The 23,560-nt window shown below is 42.1% G+C and overlaps 1 protein-coding gene across 50 annotated transcripts in view; it reads right to left on the reverse strand.

The window, feature by feature from the left end:
• LOC120820365 (neurexin-1a) overlaps positions 1 to 23,560 on the reverse strand; it is a 192,650-nt gene that overhangs the window by 39,863 nt on the left and 129,227 nt on the right. The gene's annotated exons all lie outside the window — the stretch shown is intronic.

Raw genomic sequence — 23,560 nt, forward strand, 5'->3', positions numbered from 1 at the left:
ATTTCTCGTCTAGTTAAGTATTTGAGCCTTAGAACTTTGAACAGTTCCGAATATAATGAAAGAATCATAATAATTGTTGCTTGTTCTGTAATTCTATTTAGCAATAATTTATTTGTTATTCACAGATTGAACTGTCTGAAAAACGACAATCTGTTGTTGCAATAAACATAAGGATGAGTAATGCAGGTTTGGGATTTTTAGCAATGTTGCCGTATTGAGGGAAGGGTAGAAATACAGCTACAGCAACGGTCATAAGTGCAGTACTTATGTTACTAAACATATGTTATCTGCTAAACTAAATATCTATACGCATATAAATGTATTTTGACGGCTGTCCCCTAACTGGGTTAAAGGCTGCCTTTCTCCTTTGGGAGAACCCTGGAGTACCTGCTTCCACTACCACTGAACTGGGAAACTGCCAAGCTTTAAAATTGCCACCATCAATCAAGAGGTTTTAAAGGATGCAACGAGCAATTTCATGGGTGACTTTTTTCCAACTTTGCCAACATTGTCCCCATCAGCTCCGTGTATTACTGTGCCATTATATTCCTTTATCCAGCCCGGTTTCTCTTTGATTCCAGCGTCGCAGAGGAAAAGACTCCCTCAGTGCCTTCTCTCGTATTTGTGTATGATTTCCCTGTCTTATAATGTTAACTTAGCTCAAACTGATTTTCCTATTGCCACTGTGAAGTTGATCTCAAAAGAGGAGAACATTAAAATATCTAGAACAAGAGGTGTTGCGATGCTTTACTTAAACCTCAGAGGAATTAAACAAAATTTCCTAGAATATGGAGGACTGTGGTTGCTTTCACAATATTTGAAAAAATGCAATTTCGCAACATTGTACTTGCTCTCAGGCCCATTTTCATTTTGCAAAGATCTCTGATGGAGGCCTTCAGTGAATACGGGGCAGCTGAGCGGGGAAGAAGAGGGAGAAGATACAGTCGATGTATTTGTGATACAGAATGGAGCCTCCCAGTTTGCTGGAAACGACACTTGGCTTGTGGGAAAACGGGTGAGGTGAAATCTAATTAGTGAGGGAACTGTTTGAGAGTTACTGCATCTTTGAAAGATAATTCAACCCCCGAGACAAAAAAAGGAATAAACTAAATGTGTAAAATGTAAAAAAAAACACGACTCATTCTCAATTCACGTAGCCACGACCGTTTTACGTTCGGAAGAGTGGTGTAAAAATAAATTCTGCCGCCTGCTGAGGAGAAACATCAGCTGTTACGGCTGTATGTTTTATCACTCGTCTCCCTAGCCTGCTCTCCAATATGGTGCATCTTTGCAAAAGTAGCTTTAAATCTTTGGGTGAAGATAGTGAGATATTATAATCGGCCTGCATGTTACACGTGGAGGGGAACCGAATATGAAAAGGTTTGTTAAATCGCATATTTTTTGATCAAGGCAGTAGAAAGATTAACCGGCCGTCATATTTTACAGTTTGCAGGGTTGGTAGGATTTTTTTCGGGTCTGATTTATCTGCTAAGCGGAAAAAAGACTGACATACATGCACAGTAAATTCAACAGTGCTGATATCACCAAATGGAACCAAGTTAGCATTAAAAAAATCACTTTTAATCCATTGATAATTTTAGGAATTACAATAGAATAAGTACAATACGTTAGTCGGTTTTCTCCGACAGAGTGAACTGCCATCCACAACCTGCCAGCTTCCTCTTCACTTAAGTTTTTGAAATGCATCTCTCTCGTCTGTATCGTGGCAGGCTGACATTATGGTGTCGAAATATAATGCCTGATAAGGCCACGGAGCAAGGTGACAAGTCTGGCCAGGAGCCGTCATTATGAGCCCATTGAGCCAGTCAGAAATCCAAATCAATTTTCAAGAAATGGCCCTTTTTCACTTTCCATTCTTCAAATTAACACAGTCCCAAAGCAATCATCAGCATCGACCTCAATCGCCTTAATCAACATTAGGATGGCACAACTGTTAATAATTTATTTTCGCAAGATGGAAGGATGCAGAAAATGTGTCATTCAGCCCACTACATTTCAAGGATTTTTCCCAATTATTCTCACATGCCAGTTATTGTGGGTGTAGTAAGGAACATCCAATAAATGACGAGAGGGGCCGGGCGGGGGTGTAAAGATGGAGGCGCTGAAGACAGCCCTTCTGAGAAGACGCCATGTGACAGATATTTGGATGCGTGAGATCGCTGTGGAGCTGACCAGGCACTTTCATGTGAGTTCAGTAGTTTGCTGTAATGCACACTTGTTTCTGCCCCTTTTTGTTTTCCATGTACAGATGCTACAACATCCCCCGAGTTGTGGCTGTTCATGCCGCCCCCTCACCGTGTTGGTTAATTGATATTTGTCAATTGATTATCATCAGTGGGATTGAACTTTATAACTCCTCATCATTCTAATCGAATGGTCAACTAAACAGGACATTATCATATTTCAAAAGTTCCACAATGAGGAAGCCAATTGCATTTGCCCTAATGGGACAACATTAATTCAGGCACACTCTTGGACTGCATCAACAACAAATTGAAAAGAAACTATGTGTTTATTTTTAAAATTGATTTGTTTGCTCTTTAATAGATTTTCTCATATTCCGATCCAAATACCCAACTCCAAATTGGACTTTCAAGGTTCAGACAGAAGTTGTAATCAACCAGGATAACATTGGCCAATGACTGTATGCAGATGCAAGGGTTTTCTTTTTTATATCCATTTACAACTCTAATATCACTTCTAGTAGTATAACTGCGGCTGCTGGTTATGGCACGTAAAGGAGCTGCTCTGGTTGCTGGTGAAATTAGAACAGGGCAGTCAGGCGTTGCTACAGTAAAAAGAAAAAAAATGATCTGCTGATGCCCTGATACCCACAGTTAACCTTTTTGTCCATCCTGTCCACAGATCGGGAACACAGCTCAGGCTTCTGAGAGTCCCGGCTTGGTCTGACTGGCCTCTGGGCCTGCAGATAGCGTTTACCTCCCAGTGCTGTTGATAATAGCTACTGAAACCTTATGATATAAGCAAACAATCCAGACCTCTGTTACCCTAAGAATAAATCATATAGAGCATAATGTCAATTAGAAAAGTGTACATACACTATGAGCATCTATTAAAAACACCCATCTATTAGTTAAATAAAAAGTACTGATGTTGTCGTTGGTAAATACATTGCGCAGTGAAATCACCACATCTCTTTTCGGTTCAGAGAGTGGACTTGATCTATGCAGTTTTTATCTCCATTCCATCATGAATATGTAAACTGCATTTATTTTTCTGGTAAAACAGGATCCGTAGGGGCCGAGGCAATGTGATGAAGACTTGTGTCAGGCCAAGTGAGCTGGAACTGATGGTGCACATAATTAATGGTCTGAAATAGACTGAGAATTAGTGCTGGGCTTGGATGTTAATTGACTATGATACTTGGGCTGGTGCCTCTCTGCCCGAGGCTCTTACTCTTTTCCCCCCATCACTTTGCCTCGATTTCCGCTGTGTCCTATTTCTCCTCCACTCCTTGCTTGCTTTCCTCAGATTTTGCCTCCTACTCAATTCGCTTCCCCCTTTTTCAATCTCATTTTCCATGTTTCTTATCCTTTCCTTGTCAGTCTCCGTTACCTTGAAGGTATCTGGGACTTCAAAAAAAAAAAGAGAGGAGGAAAGACATGTGGCGCACAATCTTTTTGAAGCAGCCACCTACACAAACTTTGCATTCTCTTACAGGACAAAGAAATCTCCGTAATGATGCACTAGTTGTAACACTAATAGGATACCAACACACACATCGAACTGCAGGTTAACTGTGGATGGGTAAGATTGTCTTGATACCATCTTTTTATCAATAATGAATCTATTCTGAGTGGAGTGAATGAGAGAAGTGAATTAGAGAAAAGAAGAGGGAGACAGATCAAAGCAAGGCTGGAAAGATGAGAAAGTTAATTGCAAGGAGGTGTGAAGTTGGAAAGGTATATAGATGGTGGACCAAGAGAGAAAGGGCATTCAAGGCATTAGGACAAACGGAAGGAGCTGGTCTTTAGGAAAACGGCTGGACTGAAGGTGCAAAGGCGATGTCATCATTTCAGATATTTCACTGTGTCGAGATGTCTGGTTGTTCACATGCAGATAACAATCACTGGGATCCCAATACCTCACCACTCCCTACCCGTTACTCCCTCTCTCAACCTGCGGATGTCTGCTTCCCGGCAACATGTGTTGCCATGGTGATTCTTCCAACATCACACTGCCATAGAGGTCTCCCCTGTCAGTGCTCATTACCTTCCATATTACTAAGTATTTTTTTTTGTTTTTTTGTCGCTGCATGGACCGCTGGTGGCGGAAGCAGCTGCTGGCCAGAGCGAGGAAAGACAGCCATTGATTTGTAACGCTGAAGGACCGGCGGAGGTTGGAGGTTGAAGCTCAGCGTGCAGAAATATTCATCACCAGCGAGGTAACTGGCTTCGCTGAAAGCAGTTTAGGCGAAGAGATGAACAGCTGCCATGGCTGCACGCACAAAGACCCCACCATTCGTTCTACAATTCACCAGCCACAAGAAACAAGTCATTCAAATACGTAACTAGTCACAAAGAGACAATGGCATATTGAAATTGAGGGCTTCTAAACCGCATACTGTATGCAGAAAGGAAACAAAACATCTTAAATGAAAGGACAGGCCTTTGGCATTAACGTTCTCTGGGCGCTGACATGTAGGGAAATCTGTGTCTCTGACAGGGAATCCATGACATAAAAAGCAAAAAAATAAGATTAATATTATTATATTATAATATATTATTGTATAATCTGCTGCCTACTATTTATGCTGCTTCATCCAGATATGATATCAACAAAAAAAAATCCATTGAAACACTGTTCTTTACACCTCACAAATTTATACCAGATCCGTTAATTAGACGGTTGGAACAAGATTGGCTTTCGAGAATCAGACTAAAGTTTGGCTTTACTTACAAATACATTCTACTTCAACGGGCGATATGTAAAAAAGAAGAAACTTTGTATTAAACAAAGGTGCAGGTGTAGCAGTAATCAAGTGTTTGGTAAAAACAGCGACTAATAATCCTTTTGAAGTGGATACGGAGATTCTGCTATGTAGTGACTACATATAATAGAAACAGTAATGAATACTACATTTCTTCTGAAATGGTGCTTATGCAATGGGTCTCCTTGTGCAGGAGGATGTTTTAGTCTCTTCTTTAAAGACAGTTTCCCTTTTGTCATTCGGTTTTCACTCACAAGTTTTATCATTTGCAGCACTCTATGCCTCCTGCACTAAAATTGAATTGGTTTAAAGTTAAATAGATAAGTGATGTATGTGTCTGTGTATTCAATCGGTTGTTGGTACCCATATACATGAATTGGTACATACTCTTTTACTGCAGGGGAGTAGCTTATGTGTCATAGGCGTATCCAATGACCTCCCATGTAAGACCATTAGCACTTCCATGTGGTAACAATCCATTCAACAACTTCAACAAACACACGGCTCGTTTAAGGTGGCAGCACAATCCTGCCCTTCCTTAGAAATGCAATCACATTATTATCACTTTTCCATTTCACTGCTATTCTACCTTGGCTTTAACTTTCAAGCTCATGATTTCGCTCTGTCTTAGAGAAGCTCAAACAGAATGTGGGCCCACTTCTCCGTGGAGCTCAAAGTGTTAGGGAGGGCTGCGGATTAAAAAGCCTTCCCCAGGGTGTGCTCACCAGGCTGTTCGGCACTGCTCGCAAGGGAGATTCACTACATACATTCTCTTTTATGGCCCTTTCCTTATTCATCATAACACAGCTTCACTTTTATTAACCTCTCCAGCCAGGCATACGATATTGCCTGTGCCATCAGTCTTTTCCTCTCTATTTCCATCCATACAGCCTCCCTCTCCAGCCAGTTCCCCATAATGCCCATAAGCGCAGACACAAGCACACGTGTATTTGCTCACATGTGTACAGATTCAAAACGGCGGCAGGCTGAGTAAGTGAACACTTTTTTCTTTGTATGGTCTCTGTGGTCCTGTTGGTAAAGACTTGTTCCCCAGATGTGCCTTTCTTCAACACTGTCACAGGGCCAGCTGGCCTCCTTCAAAAAGTGTGTGATCAAAGGAAAATATGCATGTATTCTAAAATGCAAATCTAAAAGAACAAACTGAATACAAACCCTGAGAATTTCCAATCTTAAGCATATAATTGAGTGCTAATGTACTATAATATATTATGGCAAAAAGCATCAAACTTCCCACATTTGTTTTTTTCCTTTGGCTGTGAAAGCTTTATTGCACACAAAAGGCAAATTTAATTTGCCACAGTCTTCTCCATCGTATGAAACAAGCAAATGTCATTAAATGGCAATCCAACTGAAACTGCTGTGATGACCTGAGCAGAGTTTTTTAACCATTGCTGTACATGGGTTGAAAAAAAATATATAGTTGTGATGTGGATGGAACAGATCCAACCAGTACTTTCAAGAAAAGTGATGACACGAGCGCCATCACGGTGTGAAAATCTTTGATGGAGGAGCTTCCCCCATATTTTATTATAAAATCTCTTTCAGGTTTTTAGAGCGAGGAAACCAGGTTCAGTGCTAGTGTAGATATATACTGGTAGTGAGACAAGAAGAAAGCCCTCCTGGGTTATTTGGATTTATAAAATATTGTGCCTGAGTACCCTGAAATGCAATATTAACTCAACATTTAAATGCGTCCAATACTTTAGTTAATTACACAATTCTTCAAAAGAAAAGACAATCCTGAGCGATACTTTGCGTTAAGTTCAAAGTAGTTAATGTTAGCAGGATAAAATAAGGATTGTGGTCAACACAATAACTGCAAATTGTAGCGTGTTCACACATTAGTACTACCATCTACATAATGCATTGTTAAATATCACAGGGGCTTAGGTAAAAGGACAAAAAAACAAAAAAAACATGCAATGGATGGTGCTTTGCTTCTCATTAAGGATTCATGAGTGGCCTTCAGCTATCTCACCCCCAAAAAGAATTCTACAAAAATACACATTCATCATCAAGATGCTGTCCAGATCATAATGAGAAAAGCCAAAACGGCGCAGAAACTGCCGTATTGAGTTGTCCGATCCCGCCATATGCGGTAGCTCCTGTTGACATACTTTCTGCTTAAGGGAGAGCCAATTTATTTCCACAGAAGAATGGACCACTTGTGACATTTGGCGATGGTGCATCAGACGTTTCATTCAGCTGTTGCAGACACACAAACAAACAAAACACAGAAGGCTGGGAGGTGGTAGCGGTTGGCGTGGTGGCAGCAGCAGCTTTGATAAGCTAAGTAGAGTTAAGTATAATTGCTACATTTTTATCTGTCATGGTCTGTGGGGGTTCTTACATATAACCGCTTATCCACTTATGTTGGGGTGTCCGCAAGCATATGTGCAGGCATGAACACATACAGCCAGTGATTGTTTTCTAATATCCCACTGTACTCATTCTTCAAATGAATACTTACTTAGTTTCCCTTTACAGGATGTTGATTCAAATCAAAATGTACGTACATTTTTGGGATTTCAAAATCACTGCAGTGTACTAAGAATAAAGCTAGTTTATTCAGCGAGGATGAGGCACAATTACATTTCAGCCACATCGCACATTATAAATGATTGTATTTTAGATGAGGTGGTTTCTCTGTTAAGAACAGGTCACCCATCGCCTGCACATATTTTATCATATCATAATCTTAACATAATAGAGATGGGACATCATCATAGAACAGTGCCCTGGAGACATATTAGAGATTTAGAATCTTAAGGCAGATAGGGTTGTATTACTGTTCTAGCAAAATCATGGTAAAGTATAAGTAGGAGGAACAAAAGACAATGCATCCGAGCACATCTTCAAGCATGCAGAAGAGTTTGTTTTGTTGTGTGTGTGTGTAAGCCACTCAACAGAGACAGCACTCCTTGGTGTCCCTGAGCAACTCCACTCTCTCTTTTTTGTCCTTATCCTCCTTGACCTTTCTGCTGCATTTGACACAGTGAACCACCAGATCCTTATTTTCTCCCTTTACAAAGTGGGTGTCTCAAGCTCTGCTTTCTCCCTGCTCTCATCCTACCTCAACAACCACTCTTACCGGGTAACTTGGATCTGTGTCTGAATCTTGTACTCTCAACGCTGGGGTCCCCCAAGGCTCTGTCCTGGGTCCCTTCCTTAAGTAATCATGTACCCAGTCTGAGAAACAGGCAGCAGCATAAATCAGTTTGACTGGCATCTCTCAGTGGATGGGCACACAGAACCTGGAAATTTACCTTGACAAGACTGAACTTCTTTTCCTTGCAGAAAAGGCTCTTCCATCAATGACCTGTTACCTTTGACAAATACGTCCTAACCACAGCCTCAACTGCTAGAAACTGCACGTATCTGTTTTAAAACATTGGTACTTGCGAACCGTGCGGCCAACAAGTCAGGTCCAGTCCACAACCAGGACATGGTCGAACATTACGTTCCTGCAGGCTCGCTCCGTTCCGCCTCAACCAATCTGCTTGTTGCTCCCTCACAGAGAGCTGAACACTCAACAACATCCCGACTGTTTGCAGTCCTGGCTCCTAAATGGTGTAATTAGCTCCCCAATGACATCAGGACAGCAGGATACAGCTTCTGACGCAAATTAAAAACACACCTCTACGACTATAAGTGGACCAAGTACCTCTTTATTAGTCCTTAAGATGTCACTTACTTACAGGACTGCAGTTTGAATATTTCCCAATGTTTGTTGTTTTGGTTGAATGTACCTATTCTGAGCTGCTTTGGATAAAACCGTCAGCTAATAGAAACATTTTCAGATGTAAATGTAAATGTTGCAAGGGAGTTGATGCGCTTCCCTTCTAGAGAAGTAACAGGGCTAAGATGTGCATGGAATCTGGAAAAAGGCTGAACAGATTTTTTTAAAAGGGGGATGGTTGTGCCAGGCATCCCGAATGCAAGTCATTTCATTAGCAGAGCCACCCAGGTGTAACGTGGCCATGAAGGCAGGATATCCAAGTTGAAGGGGAGCGCAAATTCAAGCCCATTCAAGCAAACATTAATCTGTGTGATGGCTCAATAGACTTTTTATGTCCCTGTGTGCAATGGGCCTGTATCTGTTAGTGTGTGCAAATGAGAAAGGGAGAACGTGTGTGCAAATGACAAAGGTAGAAAGGCATGTTTGTGTGTGTCTGTGTGACACGCTTGATTCACACAGAGACACGCCTTGTGTCATATGGTGCTGCGGGCATGTCTACACATGCATGTGCTCAGATTTCCTTAGCTCTGGGACACTCTCTGATGTGATGTAATCACTTCATCACAGTAATGGAATTGGATTTAATTCTCTCTTTTCAGCAGGAACATGTTGACTCACCCTCGCTTCAGCTTGGAGGGGAACATTCTTGGTAACTGATTCCTTGCTGAGTGCCCCTCATCCAGGCCATAAACACAGATCTTATTTGTGGAGGCGGTAAAATTTTTTAATTAAAAACAATAATTCACTACAGGTCGTTAGCTGCTGCTAATTAAGCAGAGTTGACAGAGCAAGGTGTGTGTGGTGAGGTGGCTGTTACAAGATATATATTGCTTTGTAGTCAATGTGGAGGGCATGCAAGAGATATACCACTTATTTCTGTCTCACAGAAGAAGCTTCTTAAAGACTCATGAAGAATTGAATGATGCACCTGGAACTCTATTGGAAGAGAAAGGCAACCTGACTTGGTATTCAGGACAACCAGCCCTAAAATGATGTGGTAACCCCAAATATGTTAGTAAAACCGTGGCCACGTTTTATGTCAAAACCTGTTGGAAAATAAAACCACCCAACAGCTCTCTCTCTCTCTCACATTGTAATCTTTTTCTCTTTAACAAGGAGCCAGAAGTGCAATTTTGTAAATCCGCCCAGCAGATCAAAGTGCTGCCACGTTCAAATGGCTGCCACCCACCCACAGGCCTCTCCCGTGGAGGAGCAGCATCAGCAGAGTGTGTCTGAGAAGAGCAAAGACAGCCTGATTAATCTTCTAATAGTTCCAGAGAGAGATAAAGACAAATACTGTAGACGCAGCAACAGAGAAGGGAAGTGACAGAGAAAGTTTCTGTCTTACGTGCCATGTTCCGCTGGAGAAAGTGAAGCAACGGGGAAGTCTGATGAAAACGGACACTATTTTTATCTCCGGTGTGCATTTGAAATGATGAGGCTCCTTTGTAGGACAATACAACAATAACTATCAAACAGATTCAATAAATATATGGAATAAAGATTACAATACTAGAAGGGAACTTAGTGCCAATTCGTTTTGGATAGGGGACACGGGGCCATGGAGAGTGTCATCTATAAGGAGTTTGGGGGAATTTAAAAGGAAGAACAATTGAAAGAATGAGAGTGACTAAGCGAAGACTGACAATTGACAATTTCTCAATCCAATGGAAGCTTGAGCTGCCACTAGAGCTTGTTCTAACAAAATGATGATGGGAACATTTTTCCACTCTACTTGAGGATGCAAAACATAATTCGACGTTATTTTTTTAATTTTCCCACCCAATCCAACAAACCACTTATGGGCTCCCGTAAATCTTTTCAAATTAGGGTAATTAATCTTTTTTTTTGTGAAAAACTCCCAAACTTCATAACAACCCCTAAAGAGGACGCGTTGACAAGGCCTTCCTGTCCGCCATGCACACTGAAATATCACTCATGCAAGACCCTATGGCAAAGAAATATGAAAATGTATATACGAAACAAAAGCATCTTCAAAAGTAATAATTGAGTGTAGACAATCAAAGGGGACCAGCAGAATGTGAAAAATAATTGCTTCGTTATCAGGCTTGCATTATAAATTGATCACTCTTTCTTTGGTAACGCTTATACTAATGAACCTGATTATATTTGGCACATGGAAAACATAATTATGTTAGTTTATACAGCTTGCATCAACGTAATCAATTATCTAGCTGGTGTTGGATGTTTATACTGTTATACTATACTGGCGGGGAAGTGATGGAGAATACTTTGATTTAATATTACAGCTCCTCCTCTGGCTCCCTGTGGTCTGCGATAGTACAAAAAAGGAGGAGCAAGTGGAGATTAGAGGTTATATGATACCACAGTTTTTTTTTATTCTTCTTTTTCTTCACTGCACACTTGAATTAAAATCGTTATACATACCACCTGTGTGTTTACAGTCACGGTGAAAGGTGAGGAACACAACAAGGTGTGTCAGTTACCAAGCATTTAACACAAAACTAACACCTGCCATCTTTGTCAGAATTCATGGTACCAGTGCACAGCTCTTTTTTGTTCGAAATCAGCCAGTTTTTGGTGTTGAAATCAGGTTCTGGCGATCCATCGAAAAACCTGAATGCATTTCTTTTTTGCTTGATTTGAGCACACAAATAGACTTGCGTATTGCACCGTGTTACTGGATCCCAGTAACACGGTGCAATACAACAGAGAATCCCCCGTTCCCTGCAAATTGTATAATTCCGTTCCCTGCAAATTGTATAATTCTGAGCACTGCACACAACTTCCACAAATGATTGCTACAGTAAGTGGTACCACCTGGGCCAGGAAAACATCATGCATTTTTTCCTAAAAGCATGAAAATCGGTCAAAAACATTTGCAGCGGGAGTTTGAGATCCCGGCTGAGTTTGACTGAAAACTTTCATCATCCACGATGCACTGCACTTTCATCCACGATGATGAAAGTGCAGACCGGACTCTTGATTTCCAAATGAAGCTTGTGGATTGAGTTATTGCCTGTCCCAGCCAAGGCAGGATAATGGAGCACTGCATTGAAGTGGCCCTCTCCCTGACAAACAGGAGAAGTGGGGTGAGTGACTGTCGCCTTTTCAGTTTGTCTGTGACAGCGTCTGTCTTCATTCAGCGTGCTTAAATTGGCTTCGGAACCGATTGGAAATGGCTCTTTTATTATACAGCTCCCATAACTCCCCCCCTCATCAAAGCGGGGCCATCTTTCATCTGGAAGATGACGTTTCCATTAGGGTCTGACAACTTCTCACTGCTGCTCCGTGAGTTGTGGCGCTGGGGGAGAGCATTGTTAACCAACACAATAACAACCAGCAGGATCTCACTGGCTTGGGCGTGCACGAGCCCAAGTTGCGGCAAGGCAGTTCATCAAATGACTCCTGAGCCAGAAACACACACACGCAAACACAGAGAGTGAGGCGCATCAACACACAGTGTCTCTCTATATGGCTCGCTCTCTTTTACTCGCTTTGTTACACACACAAAAAACTTCACAGATCTGACAAAGTCTGACAACAGAGATGCGGACATAAAACAGGACTTGGCTAAAGGGACTGTGCCTCTTGGCTCTTCCTCGCCAGGTTCAGTCTTTCATCACAGGTGTGAGTGGCCCATGAGGTTCAGCTGCCAATCTGCCGACGTGTTCAGTCCCCAAAACACAGAAACCGGGGAGCTTTCAAAGACTAAAGCCTGGTCTCTCTCTCTCTCTCTCTGCATGTCGGCGTCTTCATTAGCTTTGTCTCCAGACGCGGCTCACGTGAGCAAAGAGGCCTCGTTTTTAGACAGCAGGATGGCTTCAAAGCACCGGGACGGCACACAGAGAGCAAGGGCACGTTGTGTTCTCTACCACACATTAAGGCAGCCTGTCGGCCGGGCCCGGTGACATTGTTGGTGCTAATGAGGACACGGCTGTGCCTGGTGTGTGTGGGTCGGCCGGAACATACGCTCAGGTCCCACTGTGGGAGTTTTAATTAGATCTACATTATCAGACTGCCTGTCGCATTGGCCCTATCAGCTACTTTTTGGATGCATTATAAATCACCAGTTTAAGTGAGCACGGTGGAAATCTGCACTGTATGCAAAGAATTTCGTCGATGCCGGGCTAATATTAAATTCACAATGCTGCTTATTTTATGCTGTCTGCATTTCTCGCTTACAATTTGACTTTGTTTGCTGCTCTTTTATTCATTCCTTGAGGTGGCTGGGCTAAAACAGCATCTCCACCACCACGATCTTATCACACTCAACTCCTTGACGTTTGCACTTTGCTGTAAATGTCAGCTTTCTTTATGAGGCCAGTGATGAGTTTATTGAACAATTGAAAACTCACGGTGCTCAGTGCAGCACAAGAGCGGCGGCCTGTCATCCTCCACAGAACCATTACACATAAATCAAGATTTCATGGCGACTGAAATGTCTCCCTGAAAAGCCTTACACAACAACCGGGCATAACTGAAGCTCTGTGCAGTCATTGTAGTTATTATCTGGATATGATGAAAAATAAGTCCCAGTTACCGGAATGGAAAGTAAGTCTTTACATAATATTTTTGTAAACCACCGTACACCTGTGTGACTCAAAAATGGGCCAACAACGTGACAGAACCATTCAGCCGACTCATCTCTTGCCTTACGCTTCTGAGCTGATCTAATCTCAGGGCGGCCCGGGCTCAGCATTCTTCCGGACTTTATAACGGGGGAAGCCATCAGCCCAGGGTGGTCAGCACCACTGCCGTGATGATTAATGTTGTGCATTAGAAACTGTCTGGACTTCTGTGTCCAAGCTGCTCTGCAACTCCGCCTAGTGGAGCGCAGAGCCGAGGAGGGAGGGAGGAGGAAGCAGGTACCGCGTGCTGTTCCTGGACACTTATCTTTGTAAAACTATTCACACTCTCGCTGTTGACTGCAAACAGAGCCCATCGGGATGAAGAGCAAGGAAAAAGTCACGTCTCCTGGACCAGTCCCATAGATGTCCCACCACCCACCATGGGTGTTTGCATGAGACTCACTCATAGATGCATTATATTGTTTATTTGAGGGTGAGACGGCTAAGAATAGATGCACACAGAGGTTCTGAGGACCAGGATGGACCTGACAAGATGTCAGTCGGTTTTCTCGCAGTATATCGGAGTGGAACGGATGGAAAATCGGATGCTCTTGTCCTTTTACCAACTTACAACTGCAGCCCTCTATGAATCTTATCCTACTCATCCCCCCTGTGCCAACATCGGGCTTTTCCTTTAATGACATGTTTGGGTCCTTTACTCTTTATCTTTTCGGCTTCATGCTTTCTCTTTCCCTTCTCGATTGTCTTTTGGGTTTATCAGTCATCTTGCACTGAAAGGTAATAAGAGGCCAACATACACAGGGAGCCTTGCTCCGCTTTGTCATATTTCTGTCTCGCACCCCTTCTTTTTGTCTTTCCTTTTGTGTTTGTGGCAGGAGACCTTATCGTGAGATAAGCCCTCTGCGGCCCTTTGTGTTGAAATAATACGACAGGGCGATAAGGTCCTGCGGATGAGTAGTTCACTGGTGCTCCTCTCCTCTCGAATGCGTGCTCCTCTTTCCAAGGTGCGTTAGGAAGTCCCCGAGGGGCTGAGAGAGAGAAAACCAGTCAGGTTTCACCTTTGACAAAATGTCAAGCCGCCCTCTTTGACGTTCAATTATATGCGAGCGTTTATTTACACAATAGAGCCTCTTTTAATCTTTCAACAAGCAACTTGACTTCAAGAGTTTTCGAGTAAAAGTTTGTAATACGTCTTTATTATTGACGTGCAAAATTTCTGGTGGAAACTAAAACAGCCATCGACACACTGTGGAGCACAGACAGATTAGTTCTGCACGGACACAAACTTTTCTCCTGCTCCTGCCATTACGCTGTCCAATCTTCAGTGCCTATTAAGATTTCATGAAGTGGTAATGATTATACAATTACTTCCAGCTCGCAACTACCATAATAATGGCCACGGATGTTTATGGATTAAAAAGCAAACACACACAGACGGTCTGGCTGGCGCTCAACAGCATTTTTCATATGAATGACTGTGGCTTTCTGACCTGTAATTGCCTCAGAATCTTCAACTCGGATGGAAGGGAGACCGAGTACACGTATATATCACAATACAAGGCTGGCCTTTGTGGACACTCTTGGTACTGATGCAGTACTTTAATGAGATATTCTCAAACGTAAAACAAAACATTATTTCATCTAATTACGATTAACTGCCCTTTGCTGCTTACACGTTTTTTGAATTTCCCCCAGAGATGAAGGCAACACAGTATACACTGTAGATGTTTTGGTTTCATACTTCATCAGACATTATAACGCTTCAGTGGTTAAGGAAGATTAAAACTTTAACTTGGGCGTTCAGCTCAGTCTCAATTCAACAGAGACATAGAATTCCCACAACAATTTTCTACGTCTTTTATAGCAGTTCCTTGTCGCACACGGGGCTATTTCACAAAATGTACTGGTAAATTATAGAGTTAAGGAGAAGAAGACACTTGACACTGATTTATTAGGACGAATAAAGGCCTCACATGCACTTTTAATTGCTGTTGTTAAGGTGTTTGCTTCCAAACCATAACATAACATACCAGCCATTTGGAACCCCCGCGGAATGAGCTTAACAAGTTTAACACTGATTCTACGGTGCAACATTCACTGCAACAAAAACACAACCTCCTCCCTGCAACATCTCTACTGAGCTAAAGTGCGCTGCATGGTTGATAAAGTGAGCAGAATGAGGCCACTGCTCCACGCGTGCTCTTCCCACCTCATGCGCTCACCTGAGGGATGGAAGAGGACAAAAGGACCAACATGCGCCCGTCTGTTTGATGTTGCTGTATGAAGTGCGGTGCACGTGTGAGCTGCTGACACGTCAGGGGCTGTTCGCCCTGGCACAAGCAGCACTGCTGGCCTTCGTAGCACAGCTCTTATTATAGCGGAGAGGAGAAGGAACATTTTTATGCACACGTGCACATTTTACGCACACACAAACAAACAAACACACACACACACACACACACACACACACACACAATCCCTTTGATGAGGCTATGGAACAGCGTGTCTGTGACCGGGGGCTCTGTCAGAGTACTCGGCTGTAATGCAAGCCAGAGTCGTGTCTTTCAGCAACAAGACAAACTGCCATAAGAGCAATAACATCATAATAATGAGATTTGTCTCTTGTAATATTTATCTTGAATGTCAAGTTCTGCTCAGTATGAACTTTGAGTTGAAGCTGGGTATCATTGACTGGTAGCTATGGGGGACACAGGGAGGGTCACTGTATCCATTATTCATAAAAAAGGAACAAGAGGGAGGTGAGTGTTTCTGCTGACAATGTGGTTGCTCTCCCAGAAACCGAGACGTACTTTGAAGGAGGATATAGTTCCCCGTTTAAACAAACCCAGTCACAATCGGTTTCGGGTTGTACCGCACTTCAGTTCGCCCGCATGCTACGTCTCCTCTCAACCTGCAGCTTCCTGTAAAAATGTAAAAATATAGCAATTCTCTTGTTCCTGGAATACACAAAGAGCACAGACACTTTCCTCCACCGAATAAAACAAAACAAGGGTTTTCACCCGCTGTGGCACGCGAGGCAATGTTTCCACGGCAGCACATAATTAAAAACAGCATGCGTGTATGTGAATTATATTCTAAACAGACTCCGATGGAAGGCACGAGGGGCTGGAGATGAGAGCGGTGCAGAACTGAAAAAGGTAATTAAGTTGACCAGAACAAGGCGAGGCGTCTGTTTGATATTTCATGCAGCCCCACACAAAGCACCGGGGAAGCCGTCAACAACAGGGCAAGAGCAACGAATATTAAATAATTGGCTGAGAAACAAGCAGGAAGATTTTTTCTTTGCCGGGGATATGTGTAAGTAATTGTATAAGTCATTTCAGCCTGTTAAACACCATTGGGTACCGGCTGTCACACAGTGTATGTGTGGAAGTACACATGTTTAAGATTTTAATGTCTAATTAATGTTTAATTTAAGTTTAGTCCAAATCTTTTTTTTTTTTCAGGAAATACTCTTCCCTTAAGTGTTAAAGTCAAACTGAAATGGGTAATTTCACTTTTTGAGTGATCACATTGCAGGGACACTGCAGCTATTGTGCATATTTCTCCATTTTTTACAAGAAGATTAAACTGGTTTTGGAACTCTATGAAAAAGAGCTTCTAAGCTTCGAGCCTCTGGGTTCATTTTATGACAGCTGTTAGCTGACATTCTTTCTAGTCCATTATATCAATTTTCATATCATTTTTATGTTAAATGAATCTGGCTGGACGGAATAAAACAAGTCATAAAGTTGACATTGGGCTCATTAGCCCCCACTCAGAAAGGGAAAGCTAGTCAGTCTCATTCCCTAATGGAATAAATGAAAGCCACAACTACGCTTTGCTTTTCACTCATGTTATTCAAACACCTGCTGCATCTACGTATGATTAATATCAGAACCCATCACCTGTCAATCAGATGATAGATAGATCCTCTGGGGGCATCGGGCAAAACTATCCGCACGACAAACGGTAACTATAGAGTGCTTGTTAACGAGTCTTGTCCTGTTTACTCTGTTTGCTGCTTACGTATGGAGAATCTGTTTACTGAAATTGAGCTGATTGAGCTTAGTTTATTTACTAGTTTAGTTAAAAAAATGAGTAATTATTATTTTATTCGACTTCAATTCCAATTGAATTATATCAAAAATGTTTATCCCTGACATGTATTCTTTTGAGGTTTACATGGAAAGAATATATCCAAAATTGAAGAAAAAGTGGGAAAAAAATAAATAAATGCACCACTCCATATGCCTTAGCTGGGAGATGATGTACTTTGGCTCACTGCAATGGAGCGAGAAATAGTGGGACTATTTTTATCCAACCCCGAGGGCCGGGGCAGCTGTGTCAAAAGTCAACAACTACCATGACTCCGTGCAGCAATGCTCCAGTCCCAAACGCACACAAACTCCCTCTAAAACCACACACAATTAAAGAATGCTTAAAATGTGAAATGGGGGAAACCGTTAATGGGCTAATGTGCTTACAGGGACATCGAGGGGAAAGGCTGAGTGAATACAAACTAAATTCATCCCTTTGAATTGTCATAACACATAGATAGCCGATGCTCTTAAGCCGGTAACTCGGAAGAAAAGCGAACACGTGTGACAGTGTAACATTAGCAATGAAATTTAACCCACTTTATCCATGACAATATCGCTCTGTATGAGGAAAGCTTATAAAATATATTGATGTACGGCTTTGAGAATGACAAGCTCACTGTGATTTGTTATACTAATAAAAGTGAAGACACATTATTGTCCTTCCGTTTCAAAATACACATACACACACATCTCTCACACGCACACACACACACACTCCTTCCTCTTCATGGACCACTTGGCTTTGTAGTGGCAAAGAGCTTGAACAAATTGAGAAATGATTTGAATTGAAAGATGAGTAATGGTGATTCTAGCGCTGTCCCTTCTCAATATGGAGATGATGAGATTTGATTCTTTGAGGTCAGGTGCATCACCCGAGCGGAGTGGCTGCCCCCTCTATGACTAAAAGGAGGCCATCCGCTCTCACGTACTGCATGCTTGTGCATGATCAGTCACGGCTGACATGAAATCAATGCTATATTTACCAGCGCAGTACCACTACTATTCTTCGCCGTCACAAGTTCTGCATGCTATTCCTCTAGGAAAAGGAACACGTTCAAATAGTTACGGTCCATTATCCTCCACAGTTGCTGCCTTGTTTGTGTGACTGAATCAACGATTGGGGGGGGCTGAATGAGGTGAATGAAGCTCCCCCTCCATGCCATTCACTGCCATCTCCTCGTCATGGTCAACTATTACCTCAGCATTACAGTGCCGTTAAGCCCGGCTTTGCCACGTACTGCAGCGCAAACTGCCAAACAAACTGACACGCAAATGGCACTTCTGGTTCCACTGACACTCAGTGAAACGATGTGTAAGCAGGGGAAGAGGAGAACGGCATCTGGTTGAATTTAAATGTGGCGGAGCGTGGAGTTTTTCTGTTTTTATATATATATATATATATATATGCATGCAGCTACGATTACAGCTACATCTAATTGATCCCACACAAGGAATAAAAAGAGACAAATGGGAAAAATGCATTACATTCACCAAAAATTTTAATCCTGAATAAAATTAGCAAAAACAAAAGGTGTCCAAACAGAAGAAAAATTTGAAAAAATGATGGAGCGCCTCACCATCCACGGTATTCTACTGATGATTCACAAATCACATGCTGTGTTGCTTTATTACCTTTTGAAGTGGAGGATTATTGTAGCAGGTATTGTACCAGTGAGCTGAGGAAACTCGAGAAGTAAGAGTGACTTGTGTCAGAACAAACTATGAAAAGTCCGATCACTTGTGAAATGGATGTGTTTACTCCTACCGCCTGTTCCCCGGAGCGTCTCACTTCAATATGAATAATGTCATGGGGAACCAATCTCTGTTTGGACACTGTGTATTTAACACAAAGGCACTTCAGTTCGGCTTCTTTGTCTAAGCCATATTTTAAATTTGTACTTTTTTCTTTAATCATTCTGCTTGAAGTAGCAACTGTCCACGTAGGTTAAAATCTGTATAGTTTTAGCTGCCGAAAGATATAAACAAGCTGTACTTGAATAATCACCTCGTATTTGTCAGTTGCTCTAGAGGTGTGCTGATAACTCATTGATGTGCGTTGGCCGGGTAACAACACATGCGAGTTGTAATCCTGCGGGTATTTGATGCAGGCGTGTTCCATGTTAGCATGGGGAGCAAACCTGAGAGCCAATTACTGGGTCTGAAACCTTAACAGGAGCCTTGCATGAGAATAAGATCCCTTCCCCGGACAGGCATTTTAATAGGAGTTCGGGGGATAGCGTGACACCGGTTCTCACCTGAGACCAGCAGCACCACTCTCACCTGTAGCAACAAAGCACCATGCACAGGATTCACGTAATAACATCTTTGATTGTGCATGAGTAATGTGAGTAAGATGAACTGCAAAAGCTTATAAAAGGTTATATTATAGAGTGGCTTTTCAAGCTATATGACATTATTTATAGGTTAGAGAGTAGAAACTGCAATTAAAGGTATCTTCCATGAGAAAATACCTCCCTTTTTTTAGTAGTCAGCTAAAGGAGGACCAAGGGGAGCAATGCTCTACCAGAGAAGTCATTATTTTTATACCACCCCCTCCATGGAATATATTAACTTTCCTGTCTGCGCCTTCATTGCTTGCTTTTTTAAAGGGATGCATGCAATTAGACGAAGAGAAAGAAGAAAGTGCTTGGAATAGGGATTGAGTACCAGCATAATACGAGCTGACTGGTCTCCTTGGGGCCCAGCCTGAGAGAAGAGCCTCTGACAGTCACTGTCACCGCTGCTCACTGACAACAACAAAGGAAGAAAAAACAACAACAACAACAACAACTGCAAAGCCTCCACTTCACTTACTAAATGGCTTCCTAAAAAATATACAGATGGATTTCCAATTTCCGGGGGAGGGGGGTGGGAGGGGGGGGTGGATAACATACTTTAATAACATCAAAGTAAAACCCACTTATATCTTTATATTCTTAATGTATATATAAACTACACAGTGAATGTGTTAACATGTTTAACAGAGTAAACATAACCCACATTGAGTAAATGTTGATTCAATCCTTCTGTATGGATTACTGGACTGCAAACACGCAGGATCATCACATCCACAATTCCCTGTTTTGCAAAATGCCATTGTGAATATTTCCCTGGATTTGACTTTCAACTACAGAGTAATTAATTACTAATAGATTACTTAGATACATCCATAGACACAACTTGAGTCCACGTGGGATACTTGTCAAAGTAGCCTCATCAACCTCTGAAAAAGTGATAGGGATTGTGGAGAACCATCGTAATTGGAGAAATGGCGGAGGCATTATTATGAATTTGGGGCTTCTTCCATGCGCGCTGCAGTAATGAGCCTGAGGAAAGTGATTGTCGTACATTTGATGGTTCACTGACTTCACAGTCATTGTCTTTATCTGCGACAGAAGACAGGAGAGGCGGGGGAAGGATTCCTTTGAGGTGCATTTAAATCATAGTCTCCACATATTACTCAGAAAATTCCCTCTTGAGAGTGTGAGATGAGATGGCGTCCTTCAAGCCCCGCTGGGTTTCCTGTCATCATGAAATGGGAGCAGGAGATTAGGGGGGTGAGGGATGAAGAAGATGGAGAAGCGGGGGGGGGGGGGGGGGGGTTAAATAATGAAATCTGGTCTAATCCCATCTCATACAGCTGAAGATACACTCGTCCTTACACATTTGTGCTCTTTGCTGAGGTAACTGGAAGGAATGGGGGGAATAACATTGGGAATTATCATCATCATCATCACATATTGTTGGGCAAGTCTGCATTTTTGAATACACAAACATTTCCATAATGTGTTTCTATATGTTAAATAATGGAAATCGGCAGTCTGGCCCACTTCAAACGTTAATTTACTTGAGAAAATAATAAAGTTTACCCAAGATTAGTGAAACAACCTCACTCAATAGTAGCTTGTAGAAACAATTAATGATATTTAATGCAATGCAACCAAATACAGTTTTGCAGGTGACTAACTGAGTTTTGCAATTCTTCCATAAAAAAAGCAACGTTGCACATTTTGCACAGCTCATTGTGTTTAATGGAGTCCAGTAAACCCCGTCCTTCCCATTGCTATTAATGAGGAGAGGACAGAAGCGTGAAATATGCATCTTGATGGTTTGTATCAATTACTACAATTTCATAATGTTATTGTGATTTGATTTGCTGCTATTCTTCCATTTGACTGCATCACCAAGCTTAAACTATATCCTTTATGCCAATTAAATAACAAAAGCAATTATGTTTTGTAACAAAGTCTTTCCTAACAGTTTAAACATAATGACAATTGTTTGATCAGAAAATGATCTGCCAGATAGTTGAATGTGGTGTTTTATTGATAGCATTGGGAAACTCACTGTTTAATACAAAATACAAACGTGTAATACACGCCCATCCTGTGATATTTGTGTATTTAACAGCCTTGTTGTTCAACTCAAATAACGAAATGAGCAAGAAATCTGTATGACCTTTATGCCTCTGTTCATGCTTCTACGCTTTTTCCCCCTTACTTCTTTCATTTTCTAATGTAATGCAACATTGCAAAAAGCCCCGGGATTAATGTGCAGGAACACAAATATGAAGCATTCAGAGTGACTACTGATGTGGGCGGCGACACATTGCCTGTTTTAAGAACAGGCCTTATCAACATTTCCTCTCTGTAAAATATCAATGGAATGCTGCACATTTCATCAACGGGGCCACACGTGCATCTCCTGTAAGCTGTGTGATCTCTGCCTTGTTGTACCGTGAGCATTCCCCCTCTCTCACGTCTCCAGCTCACGTCTCTGCTACTCATCAGTAGTATGCCGTGTGTCTTCCCTGGGCAAACTTCTCTTTGAGTACTTGCCCCAGAGCAGACACAGAGATACAGCAAAAATATTTCAAAATATTCACATGTTTCACAGCTTTCTAGTAAGTTGCAGTGTACAGTTATTCCTAGGAATACACCTCTGGTCAGAAAGGACGTAAATTATTTTCCCCATAATATTTAAATCAAACGCAAAAGTGGGGGAATTGTTCAGCAATAACTTGGCAAGTGTGCGTGATATACAAGCGAGCAAATTTGTATGTATATTAATTCAGCGCCGCATTGGGATGAGCTACCCAGCAAAGCCCCGTAGTGCCATTTAATATTAAAAAAGTTGCTCTGTCTGTGCAGATCGTTAGAGCGGACATCTTTCATCACTCGCGTGAAAGTAGAGCAAAGAGAAAATATTGTCTGTTTCATCCCAGATCAGGTGTTTTTATGCAGGCGGGCAGGAGCCCAGAAAGCTGCAGAACACACGAGCATCTTAGTGGAGCATTTAAACATCTGAGAGAGCACATCAGACTCTCGCACCCGCGTTCCAATTTACGTCCGTTTGAAGATGTCCCTTGCGTCCCCTGCGTGGGAATGGGTGATGAATGATGTGCGTGAGAATGGTCGAATTTTCTTTTTAAATTGGACGGTTACCCCAGAATGAAACCCAGGGGTTGAAAATCACTTGGTCCTTGAAAAAAAGCAAATCCATGCAGAGAAAGTCTGAAGCCGTCTCATAGGAGCAACATCACGGCCGCTCCCCGGCCTCGGGACAGGCCTCCTTATGTCACTGTGTGCTCGCTGCGTGAATATCGGTGTGTGGGCAGCTGAGGTTGAGGAAAACTTCAAGACCAATTTCATGTTTGTAAGCTTGTGCTGATCTAGAACTTTTCTCTGTGTGTGTGTATGTGTGTGTGCAATGTTCCTTTATGCTCATCAGTGTAGTCATGTGTTGGGGGCTGGTCTGTCCGGGATATGTGCACGTGTGCCGCCGCTTACAGCTCGCGTGTTTACCTGACCGATTGACCTATTTTACATTTGCTTTGGTTGAATGTGAAACAATATTCCCCACATTGTCCGTGATGTTCAAACATGCAATAAAGTCCGTCCACCCTCACAAGCTCAGGCTGAGCACCAGGAAGTACCTTCTCTGCGCAGGGAAATTTTTAATCCAACTTAAGAAGTTGATAGAGGGTCGGTTAGCTGCTTCTGAACTCTCGTATCTAACGTGGCAACAAACATGGCAGGGAAAGTTTTGACTCCTACTCGAGGACACCTTTTTGTCCTATTTTGGAATACCAAGGAATTGTATTCAATGCAATTTTCTCTTCACCATGAATTTGCTATAGCCAGTTATGTTT

Source organism: Gasterosteus aculeatus, chromosome 6 (assembly GCF_964276395.1).
Source record: "Gasterosteus aculeatus chromosome 6, fGasAcu3.hap1.1, whole genome shotgun sequence".
Lineage (NCBI taxonomy): Eukaryota > Metazoa > Chordata > Actinopteri > Perciformes > Gasterosteidae > Gasterosteus > Gasterosteus aculeatus.